Here is a 17,008-nt window from a genome sequence, read left to right as displayed (position 1 = left end):
CATTTATGGACTCGATGTTTTTAATTGCGGTGGATGCACATTCAAAGTGGCCAGAGGTAATAAAAATGTCCTCAACCACCACAGAAAAACTATCACAGTCTTACGAACCATATTCGCCAGAAATGGGCTGCCTGAACAGATTTGCTCCGACAATGGACCACAGTTTGTGTCTGAAGAGTTCCGGAGGTTCTTAAAGAACAATGGTGTTAAGCATTACACATCCGCCCCATATCATCCAGCCACCAATGGATTGGCTGAGAGGTTCGTTCAAACATTCAAGAAGGCTATCAAGGCAATGTGTAATGAAGACCTACCCCTACAACACAAGGTGGATAACTTCTTGTTTGCCTACCGGAATGCGACACATGCGGTTACCAACCAAACTCCAGCCATGATGTTCTTCAATCGAAGACTAAGATGCCGCTTGGATTTGGTTAAGCCAAACATCAGAAGAGATGTGGAGAACAGGCAGTTTCAGAATATGAATGAAAGGCCAACCAGGAGTTTCAAGATAGGTCAGCCAGTTTTGGCCCGGGACTACCGCACAGAGAAATGGCAGCCAGGAACGATCTGCACATGGCAAGGACCTCTAATGTATACCGTGGACGTTGGAGAGAGCATTGTAAGACGCCATGCTGACCAGATTGTAGCGTCACTGGAAAACGTCAAATCTACACCACGATCCTATACACCTGGTGATGAAACCGAAGTACCAATTGCATCTACCTCAGAATCGGTGATATTGGAAGCAGACGAACCAAACAACGACGTTGATCCCGAATCAACTTTGCCAGAAGAACCTGATACCCCAAAGAGGCGTTATCCGGACAGAATCAGGAAGCCTCCTCAAAGACTGAATTTATAATTGCTTAACTTCAGCTAATGTATATAGCAACTGTAATTGTAAATATGTTATTTAATTATTAATCGAATGTTATGTAATGTTTAGCTAAAAGGGGAGGAATTGTAGTGTATGTACCTTGAAGAAGGAACTATATTCTGCAGCCCCTGTATACTGCAGTACCAGTAGTGACCACCCCTGTATATAAGCCTGTGTAGTAACTTTGTATAGTAGTTCCAGTTTTGTCTCCATTCAGTAAACACCTGTTATAACCAACTTCTGCAGTCCGTGTCTCAATTACACACGGACGTTACAGGTCTGGGTTAGTTAAGGGTGGGGAGGGGGGAGGCGCGAGACGATTGCGGGTGAGGGCCACAGAGGGTGGGGCAAGCAGAATCGAGATGAATGGCCAGTTAATCTATGTTTGCCAGCATTGGTTATGGGAGGAACTGATGGTGGAACATCTCATTGACACCAATATAAAAAACAAGTGTTGTATTCATGAGCAGAATTTGTAGCATTGTAGGTGATGCTGCTAAGGTACCGTCATTACCAAATTCACTTGGACGATTAATTTCAAGAATCAATGGACATTCAACCCCTCAAGCCTGCCCCACCATTCTATTAAATCATGTACCTCAAATTCATTTACAACCCTTTGCTCCATACACCTTGATAACCTTACCTATCGATCTCAGGTGTGAAAATTTCAATTGACCCAGCATTCACAGCCTTCTGGGGAATAGAGCTCCAGATTTTCACACCTTTGTTCTAAATTCAGGGGAATACAAACTAAGTTTATGCAACCTGTACTCGAATAACTTAACCTTTAAGCCTTGGTATAATTCTGGTGAGTTTGTGCTGTACCATATGGGGTACTGTGCAAATCTTTCCTGAGGTTCGGTGCCCAAAACTGAACATAGTACTCCAGAAGGGGTCTGACCAAGGCTCCGTGTTACTACATTTTTTTATTCCAACCCCCTTGAAATAAAGGCCAACATTTAATGAGCCTTTTTGATTACTTTTTGTACCTTTGCACTAGCTTTTAGTGATTTGTGCACATGGGCACCCAAATCCCTTTGCTCATCCACATCTCTTAGTCTCTCACCGTTAATAAAATATTTTGATTTGTCATTCTCTGGTTCAAAGTGGATGACATCAAATTTCCTCACATTAAACTCCATCTAACATAGTTTTGCCCACTCCCTTAGCCTGTCTATGTCCCTTTGTAACCTCCTGCTCCCATCTACACAACTTATTGTGCCCCTTAACTTTTCTAATCTGCAAACTTTGATATACAACTTTCTGTTCCTTCATCCAGGTCATTTGCATATGCAGTGAAAAGCTGAGGCTCTAGTACAGATTCCTGGGGCACACCACTTGTCATATCGCACTAATCAAGAGACCGTTCCATTTCTTCCTACTCTCTGTCTCCTACCGCCCTTGTGTACTTCTACTTTTGCTAATAATCTTAGGACTGCATTGACATGTTAGCCTAGATTACATGATCAAGTCCTGAAGTAGGCCTTGAACCTACAACTTTCTGACATCAAGGCTGCTACTGAGCTAAGCTGAGTGGTGCTAGGAAGTATTAAATTGGCATCTTTTGCAGCAAGAAATACAGGCATCTTATTAAAATACTTTTCGGGTATGGACCCACAAAGCACATTTGCAAGTGATACAAAGCCAAATATTTTTTTATTCGCTTATGGGAGCTGGGCGTCGTTGGCGAGTCCAGCATTTATTGCCCATCCCTAGTTGCCCTTGAGAAGGTGGTGGTGAGCTGCCTTCTTGAAACACTGCAGTCCGTTTGGTGATGGTGCTCCCACAGTGCTGTTAGGGAGGGAGTTCCAGGATTTTGACTCAGCGACGATGAAGGATCGGCGCTATACTTCTAAGTCAGGATGGTTTGTGACTTGGAGGGGAACTTGGAGGTGATGGTGTACCCATGCGCCTGCTGCCCTTGTCCTTCTAGGTGGAAGAGGTCGCGGGTTTGGGAGGTGCTGCCGAAGAAGCCTTGGTGAGTTGCTGCAATGCATCTTGTAGATGGTACACACTGCAGCCACGGTACGCCGGTGGTGGAGGGAGTGAATGTTTAAGGTGGTGGATGGGGTGCCAATCAAGTGGGCTGCTTTGTCCTGGATGGTGTCGAGCTTCTTGAGTGTTGTTGGAGCTGCACTCATCCAGGCAAGTAGAGAGTATTCAATCACACTCCTTACTTGTGCCTTGTAGATGGTGGAAAGGCTTTGGGGAGTCAGGAGGTGAGACACTCACCGCAGAATACCTAGCCTCTGACCTGCTTTTGTTGCCACAGTATTTATGTGGCTGGTCCAGTTAAGTTTCTGGTTAATGGTGACCCCCAGGATGTTGATAGTGGGGGATTCGGCGATGGTAATTCCATTGAATGTCATGGGGAGGTGGTTAGACTCTCGCTTGTTGGAGCCTGGCACTTCTGTGGCACGAATGTTACCTGCCACTTATCAGCCCAAGCCTGAATGTCGTCCAGGTCATTTTGCATGGGGGCATGGACTGCTTCATTATCTAAGGAGTTGTGAATTGTGCTGAACACTGTGCAGTCATCAGCGAACATCCCCATTTCTGACCTTATGTTGGAGGGAAGGTCATTGATGAAGCAGCTGAAGATGGTTGGGCCTAGGACACTGCCCTGAGGAACACCTGCAGCGATATCCTGGGGCTGTGATGATTGACCTTCAACCACCACAACCATCTTCCTTTGTGCTAGGTATGACTCCAGCCAAGGGAGCGTTTTCCCCCTGATTCCCATTGACTTCAGTTTTACTAGGGCTCCTTGATGCCAGACTCAGTCAAATGCTGCCTTGATGTCAAGGACAGTCACTTTCACCTCACCTCTGGAATTCAGCTCCTTTGTCCATGTTTGGACCAAGGCTGTAATGAGGTCGGGAGCCGAGTGGTCTTGGCGGAACTCAAACTGGGCATCAGTGAGCAGGTTATTGGTGAGTAAGTGCTGCTTGATAGCACTGTCGATGACACCTTCCATCACTTTGTTGATGATTGAGAGTAAACTGATGGGGCGGTAATTGGCCGGGTTGGATTTGTCCTGCTTTTTGTGGACAGGACATATCTGGAACTGCTTGGCTAGAGGCATGGCTAGTTCTGGAGCACAAGTCTTCAGCATGATAGCCAGGGTGTTGTCGGGGTCCATAGCCTTTGCTGTAGCCAGTGCGCTCAGCCGTTTCTTGATACCACGTGGAGTGAATTGAATCGGCTGAAGACTGGCTTCTGTGATGGTGGGGACCTCGGGAGTAGGCCGATATGGATCATCCACTCGGCACTTCTGGCTGAAGTTGGTTGCAAATGCTTCAGCCTTGTCTTTTGCACTCATGTGCTGGGCTCCACCATCATTGAGGATGGGGATATTCTTGGAGCCTCCTCCTCCTGTTAGTTGTTTAATGCTCCCCCACCATTTACGACTTGATGTGGCAGGACTGCAGAGCTTTGATCTGATCCATTGATAGTGGGATCGCTTAGCCCTGTCTATAGCATGCTGCTTCCGCTTTTTAGCATGCATGTAGTCCTGTGTTGCAGCTTCATTTTTAGGTATGCCTGGTTCTCCTCCTGGCATGCTCTTCTACACTGTTTGTTGAACCAGGGTTGGTCCCCTGGCTTGGTGGTGATGGTGGAGTGAGGGATATGCCGGGCCATGAGATTACAGATTGTGGTATAATACAATTCTGCTGCTGCTGATGGCCCACAGCGCCTCATGGATGGCCAGTTTTGAGCTGCTAGATCTGTTCTGAATCTATCCCATTTAGCATGGTGGTAGTGCCACACAACACGATGGAGGGTGTTCTCAGTGTGAAGATAGGACTTCGTCTCCACAATGACTGTGCGGTGGTCACTGCTACCAATGCTATCATGGACAGGTGCATCTGTGATAGGTAGTTTGGTGAGGACGAGGTCAAGTAGGTTTTTTCCTCATGTTGGTTCTCTCACCAACTGTCGCAGGCCCAGACTGGCAGTTATGTCCTTCAGGACTCGGCCAGCTCAGTCAGTCGTGGTGCTACCGAGCCACTCTTGGTTATTTGCTGTGTTAAATTGCTAACATGGAGCTCCCAAGTACGTACTACTCTTTTGAAATCAGGTTCAGTTTGTGTTTTGGCAATGTAGCCTGTTTTAGAAACTTTTGGAAACAGAAGCAAGCTCCATGCAGTTACAAACAAACTCGTGGAGACCAACATGTAGCTCATCTGCTCATGGATTAATCGTGATCTGACTATAATGGAACATCTGCCAGCACCAAGGAAGCAAAAGGATTCTAACAGCAGTTTGTCGTCTTCAGCTGCAGAGAGAGAGAAAAAAAATCACATTTCCAGTAACATTTCCAGGCTGGCAGTTATTTGTTTTGCTTTGAGTTGTTAAGCTTACTGGCGGTGCTTGTGACTATCAATCCAGCAACAGTTACAATGGCAAAACTGCAACAGAATTGAATGGATATTGTCAATTAATTTAAAAGGTCTTTCAAACACAGCAGATGTGTCCTGACTAGATCTCTGCCAAAACATTCATGTGTTAAAAAAGGTGACAACAGCATCAAAGGAATACTTTGAATGATATGTTACACAGAGGCTTTGTCTGCTGTTGTGGTGGTTCAGGTAGATGTTGAAGATTCCTACAGCACTATTGGAAGGGAAACAGAGTCTTTTCCTGGTGTTCTGGCCAATATTCCTCCCTCAAATTAATACCACAAAGATGATTAACTGTAAGTGATACAAAGCCAAATATTCATCTCATCACCGTTCTTGGGATCTTGCTGTGTGAAAAATGGCTGCCAAGTTTGATTACCTAACAAGGACTGCACTGCAAAAGTAATTCATTGGTTGTGAAGTGCTTTGTGACATCCTGAGCACTACATAAATACAAGTTCTTTATTCAAATGCACTACCTTCCAAGTAATTAACTTTATGTGCAGCATTTTGTTAAGTTTGAGACATAATAAAACATGATATAAATGTGATAAATGCTATCTAAATGTAATAAAGCACAGTATAAATGTAATAAGCATAGTATAAATGTAATAAGCTACTATTTAAATGTGTAAAGTGCAATATAAATGTAATAAAATGCTGTATAAATGCAAGTACTTCATTTTTGTTGAGAACGGCCTCCGATGACCAATACAGTGGTAATGGAATGGTGATATGGTAATGGATTGGTGATATGGTAATGGAATGGTGATATGGTAATGATATGGTGATATGGTAATGGAATGGTGATATGGTAATGGAATGGTGATATGGTAATGGAATGGTGATATGGTAATGGCATGGTGATATGGTAATGATATGGTGATATGGTAATGGAATGGTGATATGGTAATGCATGGTGATATGGAATGGTGATATGGTAATGGGTGGTGATATGGTAATGGAATGGTGATATGGTAATGGAATGGTGATATGGTAATGGAATGGTGATATGGTAATGGATGGTGATATGGTAATGGAATGGTGATATGGTAATGGATGGTGATATGGTAATGGAATGGTGATATGGTAATGGAATGGTGATATGGTAATGGAATGGTGATATGGTAATGGATGGTGATATGGTAATGGATGGTGATATGGTAATGGATGGTGATATGGTAATGGAATGGTGATATCATAATGGATGGTGATATGGTAATGGAATGGTGATATGGTAATGGAATGGTGATATGGTAATGGATGGTGATATGGTAATGGAATGGTGATATGGTAATGGATGGTGATATGGTAATGGATGGTGATATGGTAATGGAAGGGTGATATGGTAATGGAATGGTGATATGGTAATGGCTGGTGATATGGTAATGGATGGTGATATGGTAATGGAATGATGATATGGTAATGGAATGGTGATATGGTAATGGATGGTGATATGGTAATGGGATGGTGATATGGTAATGGATGGTGATATGGTAATGGATGGTGATATGGTAATGGAATGGTGATATGGTAATGGAATGGTGATATGGTAATGGAATGGTGATATGGTAATGGAATGGTGATATGACGCCTGTGCCGGGGATTGCGCACCACATGGGTTTCCCAGATAAAGTTTAGTAAGTGTACATGTTAGTTCAAAATCTTCCATCATTTAATTTTCATGGTCCAGTCATAGAGAATCACTGCAATTACATAAACCTAGTCACTGAAGTTGTGAAATCCCTTATGCTGCCTACTTACAGCACTCTATGTTGAAATGAAATGCAACACTACATGTGCAGCTTCCTGAACGTTGGCTTAGGGTCAGCAGTTTATTTCATAACCCCAGTCATACTGATTACATCAACGGCTGCAGCCATGACCAACACCAGCATTATTTTATTATCTTTTTAGTCCTCTATCAAGGAGGAAAGTACTATATTTTTTGGCTTGACCAAATGACAAGGGGAGGACAGTACTTTACAGAGGAATGTTTGTGCTCTTGCCAGCATCTACATGCCTCTGGCTCAAACTCAAGCAACCTCCCTGGCTGTCTGCTCAGATTAAACTCAGAAATGAACAAGCTCAAAGTCCTGTTCAAGCCTTAGCTGACCTTTCAGTCCCACAACCAATCTGTTACCAAGACCGCCTGCTTCCAACATATTGCTCACTTACACTCCTGCCTTAATCTTGTCCACTGCTGAAACCTTCTAGCTAATCTTTTGTCACCTTGAGGGATGATTTCTCAAATGCTCTTTGCTGTGGCCTTCCAAGCTCCATCATCCATGAATTTGAACTAATCCAGAACTCTGTGGGCAGACTCCTCTCTGCACAATGTCCCACACATCCACAACCACTTATGGTCATTCAGCTCCACTGCCAGTCTGTGCTCCAGCAAACCATGTTCAAGATCCTGATCTTCGGCTTCCTCACTCCCACCCTGCTCAGGGAATCTTCTCAGCAGACATCCCAGCACGTAGCTGTTCCATCCCCTCACTTCACCATCAGGGGCTGAACTTCCAGCCATTATACATCAAGCTCCCTGGAATTCTCTTCCAAAACTACTTTGTGTTTCTACATGTCTCTCTATCTTCAACAGTCTCCTTAAATATCTCCCTTCCTTACCCTAAATTCCTTCACTTAGTTTCCCCCAATTCAGTATCCACCTAGCCCTCTTGTCAAATGCTTTGAGATCCTCTTTCATGCAAGGTGCTATGTCTATATAAATATCAAGTGTTGTTGTTGAACAGTTTTGGTCTGCCCTCTGCAAAGTGCATTTCCCTTTAAGACTAGCCTTTTCTTAATTTGATGGTTGAAAGAGAATTCTCGAACTTTCATTACTTCCTGTTTTCAATGGGTTGCTTGGAGATGAAGTAAACAATAAGGTGCCGTTTCCTGCTTTCGCCCTGAACTAGAAAAGTTCAGTCACTTTACTTCCAATTTCCACCCTTCCCTCACCTTCACATGGTCCATCTCCGACTCTTCTCTTCCCTTCCTTGACTTCTCTGACTACATTTCTGGCGATAGGCTATTACCAAACATCCACTACAAGCCCACTGACTCCCACAGCTGCCTGGACTACACTTCCTCCCACCCCGCTTCCTGTAAGGACTCTATTCCATTCTCCCAGTTTTTCCACCTCTGCCACATCTGCCCTGATGATGCCACCTTCCATACTAGTGCTTCCGATATGTCTTCCTTTCTCCTCAACCAAGGATTCCTCTCTACCGTGTTTGACACGGCCCTTGACAGTGTCCATTCCATTTCCTGCACTTCTGCTCTCATCCCTTCCCCTACCTCCCAGAACCATGATAGGGTTCCCCTTGTCCTCACCTTTCACCCCACCAGCCTCCACATTCAACGGATCATCCTCCGCCATTTCCGCCACCTCCAGCGTGATCCCACCACCAAACGCATCTCCCCCCACACCTCCCCTTTCAGCATTCTGAAGGGACTGCTCCCTCCACGACACCCTGGTCCACTCCTCAATCACCCCCAACAGCCCTTCCCCTTCGCCCGGCACCTTCCCATGCAAGCGCAGGAGATGCAACATATGCCCTCTTACCTCCTCCCTTCCCACTGTCCAGGGCCCCAAACATCCCTTCCAGGTGAAACAGCGATTTACTTGTACTTCTTGCAATTTAGTATACTGTATTCGCTGCTCACGATGTGGTCTCCTCTACATTGGGGAGACTAAACGCAGATTGGGCGACCGCTTTGCGGATCACCTCGATTCAGTCCGTAAGGGTGACCCCGAGCTTCCGGTCGCCTGTCACTTTAATTCTCCACATCATTCCCACTCTGATCTCTCGGTCCTCAGCCTCTTACACTGTTACATAGAAACATAGAAGATAGGAGCAGGAGTAGGCCATTCGGCCCCTCGAGCCTGCTCCGCCATTCAATGAGATCATGGCTGATCATCCAAATTCAGTACCCTGTTCCTGCCTTCTCTCCATATCCCTTGATTCCCTTTAGCCTTAAGAAATATATCCAAATCCTTCTTGAATATATTTAATGAATTGGCCTCTACTGCCTTCTTTGGTAGAGAATTCCGCAGGTTCACCACTCTCTGGGTGAAGAAATTCCTCCTCATCTCTGTCTTAAATGGCTTACCCCTTATCCTTAGACTGGGACCCCTGGTTCTGGACTCCCCGACCATCGGGAATATCCTTCCAGCATCTAGTCTGTCTAGTCCTGTTAGAATTTTATAAGTTTCGATGAGATCCCCTCTCATTCTTCTAAACTCCAGCGAGTACAAGCCCAATCGACCCAATCTCTCCTCATATGTCATTCCTGCCATCCCAGGTATCAGTCTGGTGAATCTTCGCTGAACTCCTTCCATGGCAAGAATATCCTTCCTCAGATAAGGCGACCAAAACTGCACACAATACTCAAGGTGTGGTCTCACCAAGGCCCTGTACAACTGCAGCAAGACATCCTTGTTCCTGTACTCAAACCCTCTCGCTATGAAGGCCAACATACCATTTGCCTTCCTAACCGCCTGCTGCACCTGCATGCTTACCTTCAGCGACTGGTGCATAAGGACACCCAGGTCTCGTTGCACTTCCCCTTCTCCCAATCTATTGCCATTCAGATAATAATCTGCCTTCCTGTTTGTGACACCAAAGTGGATAACCTCACATTTATCCATGTTATATTGCATCTGCCATGCTTCTGCCCAATCACCCAACCTGTCCAAATCATCCTGGAGTTTCTCGGCATCCTCCTCACAGCACACACGCCCACCCAGCTTTGTGTCGTCTGCAAATTTGGAGATATTACATCTAGTTCCCTTGTCTAGATCATTAATATATATTGTGAATAGCTGGGGTCCAAGGACCGATCCCTGCGGTACCCCACTAGTCACTGCCTGCCACTCGGAAAAAGACCCATTTATTCCAACTCTTTGCTTTCTATCTGCCAACCAGTTCTCTATCCAAGTCAATACCTTGCCCCCAATCCCATCTGCCTTAACTTTACACGCTAATCTCTTATGTGGGACCTTATCGAAAGCCTTCTGAAAGTCCAAATACACCACATCCACTGGCTCTCCTTTATCTATTTTACTAGTTACATCCTCAAAAAATTCCAGTAGATTAGTGTGGTGATTATTCCTTGATTAGTAAAAGTATTGTGATTCGTTGTTTGTTAACTGCCTTGGGATATGTGTTGTAATCTCATTGGTAGTTGATGATCACATGATGTGTTGTGGCTACCTTAAATTCAGTCCTTTTCTAGCTTAGTTGGGACTGGATGTGGAAAGATATGCTGCTGATTTTAAAGTTAATAAAGCCTAGCTTTGGAAGGCAAATCTATTCTTTATTTCAAATTATTAACTTTGTGTTAGAATGGAGCGATATCTTCAACCAGAACGATTCAAGGCTGACCCCAATTCTGCTGGAGTGGATGATAAATGGAAACATTGGTACTGTACATTTAAAAACTTTTTGGGCGTGTTGGATCAAGAGGCTCTAAATAAGCTGAATATGCTGAACAACTACATTGACCCGGATGTATATAAATATATTTTGCACTGTAAAACTTATGAAGAGGCTATTTCTACATTGGAAAAGATTTTTGTTAAACCAAAGAATGAGGTATTTGCACGTCATCTTCTATCTGCCCGTAGGCAGCAGGTGGGAGAATCTTTGGATACTTATTTAGAAGCGCTTCGGTGCCTTAGTGTTGACTGTAATTATAAGGCTGTGACGGCTGAAGAACATAAGGACGAATCGGTACGGGATGCTTTTATTAATGGATTACTGTCTAGATCAATTCGTCAGCGGTTGTTAGAAAATAAGACTCTGGATCTTAAAAGTGCTTTTGAGCAAGCTTCTACATTGGATGTGGCTCAGAGAAGTTCGGATTCTTATGCTCTTTTTAATCGGCCTGCGACTATGGTTTCGGCAGTTTCGGATGAAAAGGAATTATGTGGACTTAATGGGAGTGGTTTACTAGATTTTGAAACAGTTTCTACTTCGGCGGCCGTTGCCTCTAGGATTCAGAAGTGTTATTTTTGTGGGAATATCCGGCACCCTCGTCTGAAGTGTCCTGCTCGGGAGGCTGTGTGTAGTAAATGCGGCAAGAGAGGTCATTATGCACGTATGTGCAAATCATCAGGTTCAATTACCTTCCCTTCTCCTGGTGTGGGAGGGTCTTCCTCCACTACCTCTTCTGTGACTATTCAGCCTTTAGATAGGGCGTTTATTGCATCAATTTCTGCTGCATTTGCTCATGGCCTAAACAAAGCTATAGTTACGGCTCAAGTTAATGGGTTGGACGTGAAGGCCCTTATAGATACGGGCAGTACTGAGAGTTTTATAAGTCTTCAGTTTGCGAAGGAGAAGCATTTGAAAATTTCACCTGTTACGTATCAGGTGTGTATGGCTCAGACGACCCTTACTTCACAAATAGCTGGTTGTTGCTTTGTGAAAATGGTTCTTCTGGGTAATACGTATACTGATATACGCCTATCTGTTTTGCCTAATCTCTGTGCGGATATTTTGATTGGACATGATGTGCTTCAGTTACACGAGTCTCTTAGTCTTTCATTTGGAGGGACTAAGCCACCTTTATCTATTTGTGGATTAACCTCTTTATCTATTCCTCCATTATCACTTTTTTCCAATTTGATGTCGGATTGTAAGCCAATTGCTACCAAGTCAAGAAGATATAGTAGTCAGGATAGAGAATTTATTAATTCTGAAGTTCAACATCTCTTATTGGAAGGAATCATTGAACCTAGTTGTTCGCCTTGGTGAGCACAGGTAGTTGTCACGACTAATGAGAGACACAAGAAACGAATGGTGATAGACTATTCCCAAACTATTAATAGGTATACTCAATTAGACGCGTACCCTTTGCCTAAGATTGATGAGCTTATCAATAAAGTATCTCAGTATAAAGTTTTTAGCACTATTGATTTAAAGAGTGCTTATCATCAGATTCCTATTGTTAAGAAGGATCAACCATATACTGCCTTTGAGGCTGGTGGAAAGCTGTATCAGTTTTGCCGAATACCATTTGGTGTTACTAATGGTGTTGCTTGTTTTCAACGGGCAATGGATGCTTTTATAAGTGATAACTCCCTCTCTGACACCTTTTCATACTTAGATGACATCACAGTGTGTGGCAAATCAAGGGTGGAGGATGATTCTAATTTAAAAAGATTCCTTCAAGCTGCGGAAAAAGTTGGTTTAACTTTTAACAAAGAGAAATGTATCTTTTCGACTACTGAGGTAAATCTATTGGGGTATATTATTTCGGGAAATAAGATTAAACCAGATCCAGAACGTCTGCGACCATTGATCGATTTACCTTGTCCTACTAATTCTAAGGCTTTACAACGAGTTGTTGGACTGTTTTCTTATTATTCTAATTGGATTGCAAATTTTTCACAGAAGATCCGGCCTCTTATTCGGGTTATGACATATCCTCTATCATGGGAGGCCAGGACATGTTTTGAGAATCTTAAAAAGGATATTTTAGGAGCAGTTGTGCATTCCATTGATGAGCAGGTTCCCTTTGTGATTGAGATGGATGCTTCGGATTTTGCAATTGGGGCTACTTTGAACCAAAATGGAAGACCTGTGGCCTTTTTCTCACGTACTTTGAATAATAGTGAAAAAAGACATTCCTCAATAGAAAAAGAGGCATACACAATAGTAGAAGCATTGCGTAAATGGAGACATTATTTATCGAGGCGACATTTCACGTTGGTAACTGATCAAAAATCTGTGTCCTTTATGTTTGATGTTAAACATTTTGGAAAGATTAAAAATGATAAAATAATGAGATGGAGGATTGAGTTGGCATGTTACCATTTTGACATAGTTTATCGTCCGGGGAAGGATAATGTTGCTGCTGATGCACTGTCGAGGGCTTATTGTTCTGTGATTCGCGGAGATACGCTTATTAATCTTCACAATGCCTGATGTCATCCTGGGGTTACGAGGATGATACACTTTGTACGCAGTAAGAACTTGCCTTTTTCAGTTGAAGACGTCAAGCGGATGACTTCATCATGTTCTATCTGTGCTCGGTGTAAACCGAATTTCTTTAAGCCTCAACGAGCTCATCTTATAAAGGCTACTTCTCCTTTTGAACGTTTGAGTGTTGATTTTAAGGGACCTCTTCCTTCAACTACTCAAAACCGATATATATTTACTGTTGTGGACGAGTTTTCAAGGTTCCCTTTTGCTTTTCCTTGTGCAGATGTATCAGCTGCTACAGTTATTAAATGTTTGACTCAACTTTTTGTCATCTTTGGGATGCCTGCGTATATCCATTCGGATCAGAGAAGTTCTTTTATGTCTTCCCAGTTGAAGGAATACCTTCAGAGTCGGGGAATTTCTACTAGTAGAACTACCCCGTATAATCCCCAGGGCAATGGACAGTGTGAACGATACAATGGGGTGATCTGGAAGGCAGTTATGTTGGCGTTGACATCCCGGAACCTTAAGAATACACAGTGGGAAATGGTGCTGCCTGATGCCCTGCATTCCAGTAGATCATTGCTTTCAACGGCTACTAATGTGACCCCCCATGAAAGGCTCTTTAACTATCCGCGGAGATCTACTATGGGATATTCGGTACCTTCATGGCTTACTATGCAGGGACCTGTGTTGCTTCGACGTCATGTTAGATTGTCAAAATATGACCCCTTGGTGGAGGAGGTGGAGCTGTTGGAGGCAAATTCCCAATATGCTCATATTCGATTCCAAGATGGGAAAGAAAGTACTGTTTCAATTAAAGACTTGGCTCCTTGTGGGGGCCAGGCCTCTTCTGAGAATATTAATAATGGTCATGATTCGGATAATGTGGATGCTGTTACAGATACTACGAATATTTCCAATCCGATTGCAGATAATCATACTTCTATTAGTCAGCCTTTGATAGATGTTTATGACCGTCCTAGTTCATCTTCTGATGGGATTTCTAATCCGGAAACCGTTGAGAATCGGGATATGGATAGCCTTCCTGTTGGAGATACTTCTGTGCCTTCTGGCGTGGGAGGGCAAGGAATTTCACCAAGGTTAAGAAGGTCGACACGAACAAGATATCCGGTCGACCGATTGAAAATGGACTTTTAAATTGATAGTAATGTTTTAAAAATTGTTGAAATATTATAGTATATTGTTTTAGTTGAGAGATACTTAATGCTTATGCGTAATGTTATTATTTGTTGTTGTTCATTTAGTATTGTGTTATGTAAATAGTTTTATTCTCGTGCATAGTTTAGCTGTAAATAATTAATTGTAAATTGTAAAAGTTATTAGGTTGGAGTATATTTTAAAAGGAGGGGTGAATGTGGTGATTATTCCTTGATTAGTAAAAGTATTGTGATTCGTTGTTTGTTAACTGCCTTGGGATATGTATTGTAATCTCATTGGTAGTTGATGATCACATGATGTGTTGTGGCTACCTTAAATTCAGTCCTTTTCTAGCTTAGTTGGGACTGGATGTGGAAAGATATGCTGCTGATTTTAAAGTTAATAAAGCCTAGCTTTGGAAGGCAAATCTATTCTTTATTTCAATTAGTCAAGCACGATTTACCTTTTGTAAATCCATGTTGACTTTGTCCAATCCTGTCACCGTTTTCCAAGTGCTCTGCTATTATATCTTTTATAATGGACTCTAGCATTTTCCCCACTACCGATGTCATGCTTATCGGTCTGTAATTCCCCATTTTCTCTCTACCACCTTTTTTGAATAGTGGGGTAACATTAACTACCCTCCAATCCATGGGTACTGTTCCAGGTTCCATCGAATGTTGGAAGATGATCAGCAATGCATCGACTATTTCTAGGGCCACTCCCTTAAGTACCCTGGGATGTAGATTATCAGGCCCTGGGGATTTATCGGCCTTCAATCCCATCAATTTCCCTAACACCATTTCCCTACAAATACTGATTTCTTTCAGTTCCTCACTTTCATCAGACCCAATGTTCCCCGACGTTTCTGGGAGGTTATTTGTGTCCTCCTTTGTGAAGACAGAACCAAAATATGTATTTAATTGGTCGGCCATTTCTTTGTTCCCCATTATAAATTCCCCTGATTCTGACTGCAAGGGACCTACGCTTGACTTCACCAATCTTTTTCTCTTGTTGTTCTGCTTCAACAGCTGATCCATTCCAGGCTATTTTTTTTTGTTGCAAATTGTTACATTTGTAATCCCAATGCAGTACCGTAAGCAGCTAAGCGGAGGTGACCAGGAACGCCCTGGCTAACTCGCTCTGTGGATCTCGCCTCTTCCCAATGGAGAAGTCAATCTCTATCTAACTGACCAAAAAAGACTGCTTTGTGTGTAGTGGACATGCTGAAAGGGGGAAATCCAGCTGGCTGTCAGCCTGGGGGCTGCTTTGCCCAGGATCTATATATATAAAATGGTATGTCTCTCTGTCTGTCTTTCTGTCTCTCTGTCCGGCTATACAATCAAAAGTTATAGAGCGTACCTACACGTGTGTTACATCAAAAGAAAGCTTACGATTCCAGAACGGTTGTAAGCATATTTACGTTTCGGTGAGACAAAAATTGTGCCCGCGGTATCCAAAAAACATTCAAAATTCCGCTCATTAGCATTGAGTGACGTCGAGGTCGACCAATCGTATGGTCGAGCGACCCGACGGTCGACCAATCGCTGCGTGGCGGGGGCGAGTTCCTGGCGCGTGCGGGCGGGCCCTCCTAGAGTCGAGTGCCGGGACGATTGACCAATCCTATGCTTCGGTGACCTGACGGTTGACCAATCGGTGCGTGTGTGGGCGGGCCTTATCGTTCTGAACCGAGGTGAGTCGCCGCCATCTTGATTCCAAACTTTTCATTTCTTTTTCCCGCTTTCTGCGTTTTTAAAAAAAAAAGTTGCTTTCAAAACACATATTGTTTTTAAAAAAAAAGTTAATTACTTTCTAAATCTTTTATCTAATCTCATTAATTTTCCTACCTTTCCCCGTTTTTGCAGGTAGGCCTCGAAGCCTGGGCGTCTGTTGCCAGCCATGCTGGACCCTAGGCAATTGTTTTGTGGCAAGCTCCTCCCACCCCTCATCCCCCTGCTGGGCCCGATTCCGAACCAGTGGCCAACCATCTTGGTAAAGGCTGGCTTGGCTCACGACAAGCTCCTCGCGCTTGCGCTGCACGGCGCACGCGCACCTCCACACAGAGCGCGGCCAGAGGGAAGCGAGCAGGTTAGCGGGGGGGGGCAGGGCTCGGGAGGGGAGGGGGAGCGGAGAGGGTTACCCCAGCAACTGGGCTCACCAGCCGCAATCGGCCGTCTCAAGCCGCTCAGGCCCAGTCCCGGAGATCGGGAGGCAGAGAGGGGAGGAGGGTTACCAAGGCAACTGGGCCCGGCCAGCCGCAATCGGCCGTCTCAAGCCGCTCAGGCCCGGCCTCAGGAGGGCGGGGCTCGGGCTGATGTCAGTGCGTGGGGCGGCGCGGAGCTCAGCGGAGCCATCGCCGGCAGAGGGGAGAGGATCTGCTGGCTCCCCCCTCCCTTTCTCCCCACCTCCTTCCCCCACCCCTCCCCTCCCCTCCCCCCTTCCCCCTCTCCCCTTCCTCCCCTTCCCTTCCCCCCTCTCCCCTCCCCTTCCCTTCCCCCCTCTCCCCTTCCTCTCCTCCCTCCCCCTTCCTCTCCTCCCTCCCCCTCCTCCCCCCTCCCCTCCCCTTCCTCCCCCCTCCCCTTCCTCCCCCCCATCCCCCCTCCCCTTCCTCCCCCCATCCCCCCTCC

This window comes from Somniosus microcephalus, unplaced genomic scaffold (assembly GCF_052327205.1).
Source record: "Somniosus microcephalus isolate GS21.2 unplaced genomic scaffold, FLI_Smic_1.0 scaffold105, whole genome shotgun sequence".
Lineage (NCBI taxonomy): Eukaryota > Metazoa > Chordata > Chondrichthyes > Squaliformes > Somniosidae > Somniosus > Somniosus microcephalus.
Note: the sequence above shows the minus strand (reverse complement) of the source record.